General features: G+C 42.2%; 1 pseudogene; it reads right to left on the reverse strand.

The window, feature by feature from the left end:
* Positions 1–13169: 13169 nt before the first annotated feature.
* Positions 13170–13874, reverse strand: LOC117027128 (vacuolar-sorting protein SNF8-like; annotated as a pseudogene).
* Between the last annotated feature and the right edge of the window lie 1321 nt (positions 13875–15195).

The following is a 15195-nucleotide window of genomic DNA, read 5'->3' on the forward strand; positions in this document are numbered from 1 at the left end:
GCCTTTCGAATGCAACCCAACTGATGCAGAGTCCACACCCACACGACTTTCCTTATTGGGTGCTCCCACTCAGGGTCACTCTCCTCACCCCAGGGCCAGGTACCAGACAACTGGGACAGCCCTGTGCCCCAGAGCCTTTTGCCATTATTCAAACTAGCCAATCCTCAGCCTGCTCACCTTGCCTTGCTGGATCCTCCCCACAGAAACCACAATAGAGGCTCTTGCCCACAGTTCCTTCTTCTTCCTCCTGACTGACCCTGATGCTTCCCTTATGGCCTCATGTAGCTGCTGTGCTCTCTCCTTTTGGGATCTGTAAGTAACAAACTGTCTTTTCAAGGACAGTTGTCTCCTGATCTGTAGGCCTCACCATACCTAAATAATAATAAAACCTATATTTTAAACCATAGTTCAAAGTCCACCATCTCTGGATGATGCATAGCTTCTTTCTTCAGCCCAGATAGGTGCCTCATGCCCTGGTGACCTATAAACCAAAAGATAAAAAAATCTCTCCCAACACACCCAATATATAATGTTGAGTAGGGACAGGGTAATCACAATCAAAATTCCAGTAAAAAAAATCACTCAAGGGAGAATGGCAAGCACCAATATCAATCTCTAGAGGTAAAGCAGGAAAATTCCCTTCTGTCAGGAGAATGTGTTCCATGGTTAATCCACGTGGCAGCCCTTGTGGGGGACATAAAATAATCCAGTCAACAAAAGACCCACTGAGACCCCCCTCCTCCATAGCAATAAAGAAGAGAGAATACAGTTCAATACCGAGTAAGTATTAATCAATCACGTGCATGACAGGTAGAATGAGAGTGCAAAGTCTAGATCAAAGTTCAGACATTTATCCAGAAAAGTTGGAGAAAGAACAATTAAACTTCTTTTTTAAAAAAAAAATTAAAATTTTATTATTTTATTATTATTTTTTTATTACAAAACAATGCAATAGAACTGCTAAACCTCTTATCTGCTGTGACTATTTCCAGTACCCCTTGTGAGGGACTTGGAAGTTCATATTGGAGGTAAATATTTCAAGCCCAAAGGTCAGAAAGCACATGACTTTGCATTATGAAATGAAACATTTGGACCTCTTATATGAAAACCTATTATATTTTTGAGGAGACACCCTAAGCAGGGTGAAGAAACATAATATTCTCCTGCATTCCTGGTTCTGTTCTCTGGGTGTGAGCATGTGTTCACTGTGCTCTGTGCTCCCTGGATCTGCCCTCTAGGGAAGAGAGGGGAAGGGGTGCTTTTTTGTGTGTTGTCTTTTATGGCTACCTCTGAAGGGGGCATTGGAGAATGGGCCTGTTTGTGGGTTGCACACACTTTGAGCTGGGCCAGGTTTGCGGTTCTGAGAGCCACTAAGGATTGAACAATTCAGGCTGTTTCCAGCCAGCTTTGTGATTTCTTAGTAATTTAATCTCCTCAAAAGTTTAAGCTTTCCATCAATTTGACTTTAGTTAGTTTTTGTGCGAATAACCACAAACGAAAATCTGTCTCGACAATGTTCTGAACCTTAAGACTGAATTAACAGCCTCTGTGCTCTGCCCACCTACGATTTCTCTTTCAACATGATGGTGGGTGGCTTCCTTGAGGCCAACGGGTGCTACAGGCTTAAGTGGGATGACAGGCACCTTAATTTGACATTGTTGTGTGGAGGCTCCTGTTGCCCAGCAGAGACAACCTACAGGAAGTTGCTTAAAAACCTTATGGCCACAGGCTGTCAGTTTGAAGTCATTGCTTATGATATTGCAAGTTTGGGCTGCAGAAGCAGTGGACGTTTTCAGCTCAGCAGAGCCAAATGATTAGCTGTCAGTGTGGAACACAGGCAAAAAGAGTCTCATTTTGCAGTTATCCCCTTTATCTCTGCCTATAGATAAGGTAGCTATCATTGGAGTTAATTTCTCTCTTGTAGGACTTTGTTGAAAGCGTTAGAAGTTGCCGACACACATAAGTATTCTAAATCTCTCCTACTGATTTACCTTTCAATGGCATGTGGTGTAACCTCACAGGTGGGGCTGAAAGTGAGGTGAGGTGAGTGAAACACTTGCTTCAAGTGCAAAATTTTAAGGGGCACCAAAACCCCCTCAGTTATCAAGATAAAGATAAATAATATATCAATGTGATATTTTTAAAAATAAAAATTAATAAAGAAAAATCAGTGATGAACAAAATACAAACATTTTAGATGAAGACAGGATCAGTATTGCTGATTTTTCTTTTTGCCCCGCACAGCATTGCTCATAGTTGATGGTTTTGTCAACTATTTTGCAATTGCAATAATAGGAGTTGCTAGCTTTCCAGCCTGCAATACCAAGTCCTCATCACCTTTGGTCACACAGCTTTCAAAAATATCTACCTCTAGAATCTCACTTCTGGTACCAAACTGCATTTTAGTTAAGATTATATTCAGCTACAAAAACCCAAAAAATCCAAAGTAGCAGGACCTTAAACAAAACAGAAGTTTATTTCACTCTCAGGTAAATTTAGACAGGCCAGGGTTGGTGTGGTAGCTCCATGATCACCAGGGACCCAACATCCTTCTTTCCTAATTCTTCATTATCATCAATATGTGGCTTCCACCTAATGGTTCAAAAAACTGCTCTAGCTCCAGCCGTCAAATTTGCATCCCAGACAGCAAAGTAGAAATGGGAGAAAAAGCAAAATGCATGCTCATATTATCTCTAAGGAATACTCCTACAAACTACCAAACGACACATATGCTTACATTCCACTGGCCAGAACCGGTAAGACTATATTCAGCTGCAAGAGAAGCTGGAAAATATAGTCTTTGTTCTGAGTTGCCACGTGTCCAGATAAAAAGGCTATTACTAACAGTGCTGGGAGAATTGGATAGCCACGTGCAAAAGAATGAAACTGGACTGCTATCTGTCACCATGTACCAAAATTAATTCAAAATGGATCAAAGACTTAAGCATAAGACCTGAAACAATAAACTGCATAGAGGAAAACATAGGTACTAAGCTTATGGGCCTTGGGTTCAAAGAGACTTTTATGAATTTGACTCCAAAGACAAGGGAAGTAAAAGCTAAAATAAACGAATGGGACTATATGAAACTTAAAAGTTTCTGCACAGCAAAAGAAACCATCGACAAAATAAAGAGGCAACCACCTGAAGAGGAGAAGATTTTTGCAAACAGTGCCTCTGATAAGGGGCTAATATCCAAAATATACAAGGAGCTCATGAAACTCAACAACAACAAAAAAACCAACCCAATTGAAAAATGGGCAGACGATCTGAAGAGACATTTCTCCAAAGGTGACATACAAATGGCAAATAGACATATGAAAAAATGCTCAACATCACTAATCATCAGAGAAATGCAAATAAAAACCACAATGAGATATCACCCCAGCCAGAATGGTTATCATCAACAAGACAAATAGTAACAAGTGTTGCAGAGGCTGTGGAGAAAAAGGAACCCTCATACACTGTTGGTGGGAATGCAGACTGGTGCAGCTGTTATGGAAGGCAGTGTGGAGGTTCCTCAAAAAATTACAAGTAGAATTACCATATGACCCAGCAATCCCTCTCCTGGGTATCTACCCAAAAAATCGGAAAACATTTGTACATAAAGACACGTGTGCTCCAAAGTTCATTGCAGCTTGTTTACTGTGGCCAAGACATGGAAACAACCAAAATGTCCTTCGATAGATGAATGGATAAAGAAGTTGTGGTATATATACACAATGGAATACTATTCGGCGGTAAGAAAAGATGAAATAGGAACATTTGTGACAACATGGATGGATCTTGAGAGTATAATGCTAAGTGAAATAAGTCAGACAGAAAAAGCAGAGAAGCATATGATTTCACTGATATGTGGTATATAAACCAAAAACAACAAAAGAACAAGACAAACAAATGAGAAACAAAAACTCATAGACACAGACAATAGTTTAGTGGTTACCAGAGGGTAAGGGGGGTGGGGGGGTGGGAGATGAGGGTAAAGGGGATCAAATATATGGTGATGGAAGGAGAACTGACTCTGGGTGGTGAACACACAATGGGATTTATAGATGATGTAATACAGAATTGTACACCTGAAATCTATGTAATTTTACTAACAATTGTCACCCCAATAAATAAAAAAAAAAAAGGCCATTACTACGGAAGAAAGGGAGGTCAGGTATTGAGGACAATCGACAGTCTTGTAAATTGTGAAGCATTTGGCTGTATCTGCTGCATCAGCTTCATTAGTGTTGCTATAGCAGAGACCTGCCACTATGCTGGCTGAGTAATCACTGTCACTCCCAAACATTTTGTTACACTGTGCCTTTGACCGGAGTTTCCATTGTTTAGCTCTGATTTAGATCTACTAAGATCTAATTTTAGCTACACTTTTAAACCTGTGAAGTGAAGAAGATATTTTGAAATATTAACTGATGCTTCCTTTTTCCCTATATACCCTCCTACTCAATCAGCTAGCTACCCATTTTTCAGAGAACAAATAAAATCGTTGAATGAAAATGTCAAGAATAAAATCCTTGCCTTTTGAAGTTCAAAGGCCTAAGATTGATGATAGATTTGAAAGACTGTATCAGCAGCCAGAGCTCATCTCTCCCCAGAGGTGCCTCCCCTCCTAAGCATGCATATATTTTCTTGTACTGGGGGAGGATGAGAGCCAGAGGTGAAGCAAGAGAGTGAGTCCCTGAGAAGGGAACATGGATGGTGCATAGGGAGTATAGAATAACCTGGATAAGTCTAGGACCCAGGAGCAGAAGGCACTTGTATCTCTAACTCCCAGGAAAGAGCCCAGGAAGCCAAAAAAAATGATTGCACATAAGGTGTCTCAGATGAAGAAATAGCTGCATGGTGCGTCCAGTGTATTAGTCATCTGCAAGCTGTGAACTCAGGAAATCTGGTGGTTAATATCAGTCCAAGTCCAAAGTTCTGAGAACCAAGGGAGCTGATGACGTAAATCCCAACCTGAGGGCAGGAGAAGATATGCAGATCAAGCAGGCAGGCAGAAAGATATTCCTCCTTCCTCCACTTCTTTTTTTCTGCTCAGGTCTTCAATGGATTGAAAAAAGCCCAGTTACATTGGGGAGGGTCATCTGCTTTATTTAGTCTACTGATTCAAGCTAATCTCCTCCAGAAACACCTTGGCAGACACACCCCAAAATAACACTTAATCAAATATCTGGGCACCCAGTGGTCCAGTCAAGTTGTCACATAAAATTAAACATCACATCCAGACCAAAGAGTCTGTTTCCTAGCGTCAGACATTCTATTGTACGTGCCACAAGGTGCCATTGGAGAGTTTGATTAGGGAAAGACAGGATGTGTAACCATGCAAAAACTTCACTTCTTCATGACTTTTTCTCTTTTCTTTCTCCTTGATTCAAACTGGACTTGTCTAGTCTAACAGCACTGTAACTCACTTGTTCTTTTCTTTCCCTATCCTTCCACCTCTGCACATATTGCACGTCCACTCCCTTAATCTTAGGCCCTTGGGACATCAGATTCTGGTCAGCATCAAACAGTCTTAGGAACAAAGCCCACAGAAACAAGAGTTTTGATCAAACTGAAGGTAGCATCATGACCTCTGTTGTGTTTCAGCTCCAGACCTTACCAGTCTATTCCCTTCAAAACCAGACAGAATGATGCCAGGACTGACAGCAGGACCTGAAGCCATGATCAACTGCCTCCGCAGCCCCAACCAATCAGTAGAGCCCACGAGCCCCATGCCCTTAGCTCCCGTGACTACTGATTTTTCCTCTATGTAACTTATTCCTTAGAGGCCATCAGGGAGCCAGGTGTTTGAGCACTGGCTCACCTGTGTCTCTGGGTTTGGTGCCATTTCCTTAAATAAACCCTTACTTTCTTTGCAGCAAACTCCTGTTCATGTCTTGTTTGGCTTTGATGCACGTAGGCAAGTGAACCCCCTTTAGTTCAGTAACAGATGTGATGGACATTTAGAAATGATAACTCTAATGGTAGAAGCTTAAGCATGTTTAATTGCTGATGGGAAAGACTGTCCAGAGGAAGAGCTGAAAATCAGGGGATGAGGGGTAACTGAAGCCGATGCGGCTGGCTAAAGGGTTCAGTGGGATGTTTTCACCAGCAGCAGGCCTGATACAAACTGTATGGGCCTGAGGACAGCAGGTATCAGATGTGGCCATATTGTCTTCATTTATTCTATGCTTTGGAAATGTGATTCCAAACCTCTTGGGGACATTGCCCTAGCCCCTAAGCTGGCTCCAGATCCAGCAGTGCAGGTGGACTTGACTCCCACAGCGCAATCGTTCTCAATCTTGAGTGTGTATCAGGGAATGACCTGCAGGGAATGTCAGTGTAGATTGCTGGACCCCAAACCCAGAGTTCCTGGTTCAGTAGATGGGGCCCAAGCATTTGCATTTCTAACAAGTTCTAAGATGATGCTGATGATGCTGGTCTGGGGACCATATTTGAGAACAACTGTTGCTGAGAAAGAAATGACAGTCCAAAGATGGGGCACACAGAGAGCAGAGTCTTCCGTCCAGGGGGCCCTCTGCACCCCCAAGTTGGTCCATGCCCACCGTCACTTGACTGCATATTTTTATATGCCCATATATAATACTGAAGTTTTTTCTTTCTCCAAGTCTCTAAAATTAAAGGGCTTGCTGTTGGCGACAACGTTAGGAGCAGGAGACCAATGGGTGTGCCTCACCCACAGCTAACATTCCTTGAGTGTCCCGAAGGGCTGGGTACAGTTCTGGGAGCCATATGTATATTATCTTTTGCATTCCTTATGTGAAGTGAGTGAAGTTTTACCCCTATTTTTCAAACGAGGAAACAGCAACAGAAGCAGATTTAAGTAAATTGTCCAAGGTCTTGCGCCAGTTAGTGGCGGAGTGTGGTGCAGATCCTGGGCAGACTGAGCTCCGTGTCAGGCCTCCTAACCACCACACCCCACCAATGCTCACTCACCTGCTGCCCCTTTACTTCCTTCTCTTCTGTGGGGACAGAGAAAGAACCCTTTGGGAAATTAATTGGAGAGAGGAAGCTGTGCTCCTAAGCGAGGCTGTCAATGCCGTCTTAGTCTCAGTATCGTGGAGGCTCACCCCTTTCCCACAGTCCCCTGCCAGGTGGCTCAGGGGTCAGTCCAAAGCTTCAAATCCCCAGGGCTGCCTACTCCCTTCCTAATGGAAGTGAGAGTATTTTAGAATGGCAGTCGTATTGACATTCTGATAAGGTAAGGTCAACAGATCAGCAGATGACAGCCATTAAAAAGACAGTTTGTTATTTTCACTGATCCCAAGAGATAGGGCATGCCGTACCATGGGGAAGCACCAAGGTCAGTCAGGAGACAGAGGGATGGGGGAACAATGGCAAGCTTTTATTGTGGTTTCTGTGGGAAGGACTGAGTGAGATAGGATGAGCAGGTTTAGGATTGGCTGGTTTGAGTAACTTCAGTGGGCTCTGGGGCACAGGGGCTGTCTCTAGTTATCTGGTACCTGGCCCTGTGGTGATTGAGGCAGGTGGACAGTGACCCGAAGTATGAGAGCCACATAGAGGAGTGGTTGGGGTGTGGACTCTGGATCAGTTGATTTGCATATGACAGGTGTGCTCACAAGTGAGTCTTATTGTCTGTAGGAAAAGGCTAACCCTAGGAGGGACAGTTCCTTCAGGCCCCAAGATGTCAAAGCATCAAATACAGAAACTAGAAAACATGATTATTACAGAGAGCCCACACAAATGCCAGACTGCATTAGGAGCTATTTCTCCATTCAACAAACCCCAACACTGTTTTGTCTTCAGAGTCATTTCTTTGGAAACAGACTTGGGCTCAGAAAATAACAGAACAAGGAGGGCAGGCCACAGTCAGGTAAGAAAGAGACTGGTTTTCCTGGTGGAGACCTAAGGGTCTAAGCTGTGAAAGGATTCTCTGAGTGAGGTATTAAGGATGGCATCTTGCTGAGAAGGCAGGGCAGGATGAGACAAGATCAGGCTTGGGGAGACAGTAAAGGGGGGTGTACGCACAGAAAGTGACCCATATACACTTCTGGGTCAGATCATGGAGACTCATGGGGTGTTCTCTATCTGTTTCCCCTAATTTCTACTTTTTCTCAATTGACCTATATGTCAGACGTACCTGGGGAGCTCTGTAAAATCGCCAGGCTCTGTGATCATGGCTCTGCATCAGAATCCCCTGGAGGGCTTGTTAACATGGATTTTGGGGTCCCACAGTCAGCATTTCTGATTCGGGAGGCTTGGCGTGGGGCCTGAGAATTGGAACCTGTTTCTAACAGGTTCGAGGGTGATACTGATGCTGCAGGTCTGGGGGCCACAGCTGGAGAGCCACTGACATCAAGATCCTAGTACTAGGTCTGGAAAGGGCCCCACGTGGCTTTGACACACTCTTCTGAAGTCCACACTTCAAGAAACACGGTCCTGGGACTTAACGAATTCTCATGCAAGCATTCTAAGGATGCCACCACAGTGCTATGAAAACCCCAGAGGAAAGTCACTTGACCCTGCTTGGGAGGTAGAGGAGCCACAGCACAGTGGTACAAGCAAGATATTTTAGAGGAATGGAACACCATCTTTCACAACAGAGCCTTCTTCTGCAGCCCACCTAGAGACCCCTCCTCTACTGTGCACCATACAGATTCTCCTATTTTTGGTTTTATGGAGGAATATGGCATTTTCTGAAAGAGAAGGTACCCATAACACTTGCCCAGACCCTTCTCTCCCTCCCCAGATGTTGGAGGCTGGTGGGCCCCTCTTCTGACAGTCTGGTTAGTCACTAGACCCCAGCAGGACCCCAGTGAGCCTGCCAGCTGCCTCTCACATGCACCCCTGATCTGCTTGTGTTCTCCCACCAATGTGACCTTTGGTCTGCTGAGTATTTCCTCAGAACCATGGGCTCTCCATTCCCTTCTAAGTAAGAATGATGGTCTTCCTTAACATTCAGATATTTTACAAGTTTGACTAGAGTTTAGGTTGCAATAATGCCTTTCTCAATGTAAAGGCATTGAGAAAGTATTCTATCAACATCTCAATCCTGCCTGAACACCTCTGATAGTCAGGTGACGGAAGGAAAAGCAGACAAGAGAAGCTCCTGAAGGAAGCCAAGGAGCCCTGAGAGGAAGGGCTGAGCACGGAGGTGGTGGATAGCAGTGCCCACCTGGCCTCTTTTGCAGCTTTGTGTGGAGTTGGCCTGGACTGGTCCCTCTAAATCTGTCTCGGTAGCGCCATTGGTACAAATGTCTCATGCTGTTAAAATGGTGCCCTTTATCCTGCATTTTCTGTATAGCTCTCATTTCATGCAATGTTATTGTTTTCAAATGAGGCAGTTCATTAAAGGTGTAATGCGAGAGGCCTGCCCCTAACAAAGGAATACCCCGCCCAGTGTGCACCTCCAGGGACCTCCGGCCTCATCAGGACATGTGCTGGTTGTCCAGCCCCACTCTCCTGCAAACAGCCGCCCCTTGGCCACTGTTTAGGGATGGTCATTTAAAGAAAAACTCGTTCTCAGGTGGGACTTCCCTTCAGCACCTGGGATGCGTGGCCCTGTGAGAAAGGACACACCTGGAAGAAGGTCAGAGTAAGACCCCCAATGTGTGGGACCTAGCTCAGAGGTCTCAGTTGCCGGGGTCTAAGGGTTACACCCTAATGAAATATCTTATTCTAGTTTCTTTTGGGGCTTGTCACAATGTTAGAAACAAAACTTGCTGGATTGCCTGGCCTCAACTTGGACTTCGAAAAAATGAGATCACAACAGAAATAAAGAGTGTCCCCAAATTTTGAGCCCTCCTGCTGTTAGAAGGCCCCAGACTTAGACCTAGCCCCAGGACCCAGTGTTGTGGAAATACGTATGTAGGGCCAGGACTACAAAATTTTAACATCTAAGGTGTAAGGGTGACCTTTTGTGGGAAATTTACTCTTTCAAGAATCTTAAGTTCCTCACACTTCAAAAGCTGCTTGAAAAATTTCATGCAATGATGAAAGCAAGCACCAACTTTAAACTTTAGCATGCCCCCAGCTTTTTCATATTTGTCATAACAGCTAAAGACTTCCAGGGAAATTTTTTAAAAGGAGGGCGATGGAGGGAACTGAACAACTTTGTTTGGCCCTGTGATCTATAAATGCAAATAAGGAATTGGAGTCAATTTCTGATTAGGAAGAGATGAATAACACAAGTGCTAAATGGAAAATTGACTTTCTGTTAGCTTTCTGTAGCCTGGGCAAATGCATAATTTAGTCTCAGATAGCTGGGCTAGCAAACTCACAGTGGAGGTGTCACACCAGAATGTTGTTTGTGCAAGGAATCTGAATTTCAAAGGACAACCTTGTCTGGAGAGATACCACCCAGAACAAGGCAAGTTTAATTAAGGTGAAGGCTGCAGGTAAGATTTTATTTGGTAATAGATTATTGACCAATGGCAGGGGAAGGGTGATCTATTTGCATATATTACTATACATGACCTCAGGCCTAAAGGAATCTGAACGACAGCCAGTGATATCTCTGGCAGCCTGCTGTTTCTGGAGGGAAAGGCATTTGGTGGGTGAATAAATAGACATTTTTTGTGCTGCCTTTTTCTGTACCTGATGTTCTGTCAAACCCAAGTGTGGGAAAACAGAACACTTTGGTGAGATTAATTAACCTGAATACCAAAGATCCATCTGAGGCTCCAAGACGTGGAGCCAGTGAGCAGGGTGAACCCAGGAGGAAAAGATGGGCCTAGGAAGACCATGCAGGCTCCTCAGCATGAGCCAAGCACCCTTCCTTGGTTTATCTTGGACCAGGAAGGAGGCTAAGGAATTCTCAGCACACCTCAGCCAGCCAGGGTCAGAATGAGGTGATGTGAGCAGGATTCCAGAGTTGTGGGTGCTGCACTGTCCCTTACCTGCTTGCCCAGCTGAACTGGGTACCAGAGAGAGCTTTCCAGGGTGAGGCTTTCTGGAATTAATAGAGTCATGGAAGATGGCATCAGAAGACCGGGGTAAGGCAGGGGTGCAGCTTGGTAGGATGAAGTGAAAGCTTTTCTTCAGGGACCTCAGTCTCCAGTTTCCCCATTCTTTCTCTTTCCCATGACATTCTTTTCTCAGCTGCCCCAGCCCCACCTGCACACAAACATAGCAAAACAACTTCTGGTGCCCAATGCTTACTCCCCACTTCCTCCTAAAATTGCTCTCAGGAAAGCCTCTACCAGCAGTAATTCAAACTTTGGGAGGATTCTTTGATTTATTTCACCAGAGGTTTGTAGTTTTTCTAATATAGATCCTTTAAATATTTTATTAGATTTATGCCTAAGTATTTGTTTTGGTGCTAATATAAATGATAATGTGTTCTTCTTAAGACTATTCTTTTTTAGAGCAGTTTTAGGTTCACAACAAAATTGAGAGTAAGGTACAAAGATTTCCCATATGCCCCTTCCCTCACACATACATGGCTTCAGCCATTCTCAACACCTCTCTCCAGAGAGGCACATTTTTTAAAAAAATTGATGAACCTGCATTGACATGTCTTAATCACCCGAAGTCCATAGTTTACATTGTAGTTCACTCTTAGTGTTATATGAGATCTGACAATTAAGTTCACGAAATCATCTTAGAAAAAGTGCTACATACCTCATTGTTGAATATCACTAAGGTCACCTTCGAAGTACTCCCCTTGGGAAGCTATGCACCAATGCCAGCACCTGGTCCACCCTTCAAAGCAATTTTGGAACTCTTTTTCTGGAATGGCCATTAGAACTGTCGTCGTATTACCATTGATGTCCTGGATGTCACCAAAACGTCTTCCTTTCAATATTTCCTTTATCTTGGGGTAAAAAAAGAAGTCATTGGGGGCGAGATCAGGTGAGTAGGGAGGGTGTTCCAATATAGTTATTTGTTTATATTCTATAAGCTTGGACAAATGTATAATGACCTGTATCCATCTTTATGGTATTATACAGAGGCTACCTACATGACCAACACCCAATAAAATCTTTGGGTGTGGATAGAAACATTTCAAACAGCAACTTGTTGCTGGGGGGAAAAGTGCATCCTGTGTAACTCAAGTGGGAGAAGAGTCTTGGAAGCTTGCACTCGGTTTCTCTCATGTGACTTTACCTTATGTGCCTTTTCCTTTAGTGATTTTGCTTTGTATATATTCACTGTAATCCATCATAGCTGTGAGTACAAAAAAGACTAAAGTTTGTGTATATGTATATCTCCTACTCTGTGGGTTGCCTGAATGTTGTCTTTTTAAAATTCTACTAAATGTGCATTCAATTTATAAACAAGTTTGAGGAGAACTGGCATCTTTACAATATTAAGAGAGAAAATTTCTTAATTTTAATATAGTCTAATTTTTTTCCTATATGGTTAGTGCTTTTTGTGTCCCAATAAGAAATCTTTGATCATAGATTATGTTCTAGAAGTTTTAGTGTTGTAACTTTCATATTTAAATATAAAATCTCTTGGAACTGATATTGTTATGGCGCAAGGTAGAAGTCAATATTTACTTTTTATATGGATATTTGATTGACCTAGTAACACTTAAAAGACCATCATTTCCACACAGCCATGAACCTGCAGCTTTGTCATATATCAAATACCTTGTAAATGAGCATTTGTGTTTTGACTGTCTTCTGTTCCATCGCTCTATTTGTTCCTTCATCCATAGTAGTACCACAATATCTTACCTACTGTAGCTTTGTAAGTCTTAATAGTGTGAGTTCTCCAGCTTGGTTTCTTTATAATGTTGTCTTAGTTATTGCTAGTTATTTGCATTTGCATGTAAAGTTTTAAATAAGCTTGCCATTTTCATAAAAAAATGCTTGCTAAAATTCTACTAAATGTGCATTCAATTTATAAACAAGTTTGAGGAGAACTGCCATCTTTACAATATTAAGTCTTCTAATTCATGAACATGGTTTATCCCTCCATTTATTGAGGTCTTTAAGTTCTCAAATATATTTTGCAGTGTTCTTCGTAGAGGTATTGCATGTCGTAGATTTATTCCTAAATATATATTATTTTCATTGTATCATTTAAATTTCAACTTTGTTTGTTCCTGACATGTAGAAATACAATTCAATTTTGTATATTCCCCCCCCATGTGGTTTTTTGTTTGTTTATTTTAAACAAAGTTGTCCAGGTTTTATTCACCAACAGTTTCTCCCTCTTCTCCCTGCCTACTTCTGTGCCCCATTCCACACTCCTAGAGTGAGGGGAGGGCTTCTCTGGACTCTTCAGCTGTGATCTCCTGGGAGTAGGGGTCCGTGAAGACAGCTGGCAGCCAGTAGGGGGCTTCCCCTGGGGCTTGTGGGTCCAGCCAAGCCAGTCCTTCCTTCAACAGGTGTTCCAGCACTTGTCGCATTCACTCTGTCTCCCATTTAAGACTGGCTTTGATATCACTGACAGTCACGTAGCCATTTATCTCTGCCAGCTGCAGCACCACAGAGATCCATATTAAGCTCAGCTGGAACAGACTGAATGAGTTAAGTGCCGCCCACAGGGATGATTCTGAAAGCCAGCGCCAAGTGCCTTTAGTTTCTTGATGGTCCTGATCAAGTCGTCTTGGCTGACATCCTGGGCAAATTTGCCTCTTCCTTTTAACTCCCGTTGATGTATTCCTCCAGAGTTATCAGACCTCCGTTCTGGTGTTTTAGGGCCAGGCACACTTCCATAACCTGGGCACTCAGCTCATAATTAAGTCTCCCACACCTAGCATCTCAGACCAAAATCCTTTTCCAGAGGCCAGAGGATCAACCCCAATGGTGGCATACATGTCCTGGAACTGCACCCGGAACTCGAGATTCTTCAGGTTTCTTGCTTGTGCTGCTGGCAAATTCCTCCAGGTTGGTCTTGAACATGTCCAACTGCTTCGACATCTGGGCCAGCTGGTCCTCAGCCAAGACTGTCCGTCTCTCTCTATACCTGAACTCGATAAGCTTCTTCTTGGTGATAGCGCTGGCTCCCAACCCTGGCGGTGCATCCCCGCCCTGGGCCTATACGGGCCGCCCAGCTGCCAGGACCCCGGATTTCTGCTTCCTGGGATCTGCCCTCAACTTTGTATATTGTATACTTGTATCCATCATCTTCTGAATTCATTTATTAATTCTAACGGATTTTCTAGAGATTCTCCTGGATTTTCTATATATACAATCATATTGGTCATAAATAATAACAATTTAACTTCTCACTATTTCCAATTCTTATAGCTTTTATTTATTTTTCTTGCTTTATTGCATTCACAACTACCTTTAATATAATGTTGAAGAGAAGTGGTGCCTATGGTATTATATATTTCTTTCATTCTTGATTTGGGAAGAAAATCTTCAATATTTCACCATTAAGTATAACATTTGTTTTAGAGCATTCTGCACTCCCTCCCCCCAAAAAAACTGGTGCTCAAGATACACTTTCTCATTTTAAAGAAGTTCCCTTCTACTCTGCTAAGAGATTTTAAATTCTTCTTATTATAAATGGGTACTGAATTTTATCAAATGCTTTTCCTGTATCTATTAGATGATCTTATAATTTTTACTTTATTTTCATAATATGATGAATTACATTGATTAACTTTTTGAACATTAATTCAACCATGCATTGCTGCAATAAATCCAATTTGGACTTGATTTATTATACTTTTTTATTAACCACTGGATGTAATTTGTTAATGCTTTATTTAGGATTTTTCATATATTTTTATGAAGAGATTGACCTATGATTTCCCCTTTTTTGTAGATTATACTATCAAAATTGGCTGGCTTCATAAAATGAATTGGGAAGTATTCCCTCTTTGCCTTTCTCTGGGTAAGATCAGTGTCATTTCCTTTTTAAATGTATAGAAAGCCTTATAAGGGAAGGATTTGAGCATGGGATTATATTTATGGGAAAGAATTAAATTCCAATTTCAATTTCTTTAATAGATATATGACAACTTAGAGTTTCTATTGCGTTTTATGTTAGCTTCGGTAAGTTGTGCTTTGCTAGAAATTTCCCATTTTATTTATATTTTTTAATTTATTGGTATAATTTTTTTTATAACATCCCATTTATCTATGAAATTTGTGATTTATACATTCTCTTTTTTCTTGCTCAAGTTTGCCAATGATTCATTCATGTATTGTTTGTTTGTTTTTCCTGGAGAAACAACTTTTGGTTTTGTTGTATTTCTCTGCTATGTTTGCTTTCTATTTCATGAATTTTTGCTCCTATCTTTATTTCTTTCTTCTACTTTC

The sequence above is a fragment of the Rhinolophus ferrumequinum genome, chromosome 9, assembly GCF_004115265.2.
Source record: "Rhinolophus ferrumequinum isolate MPI-CBG mRhiFer1 chromosome 9, mRhiFer1_v1.p, whole genome shotgun sequence".
NCBI classification, from domain to species: domain Eukaryota; kingdom Metazoa; phylum Chordata; class Mammalia; order Chiroptera; family Rhinolophidae; genus Rhinolophus; species Rhinolophus ferrumequinum.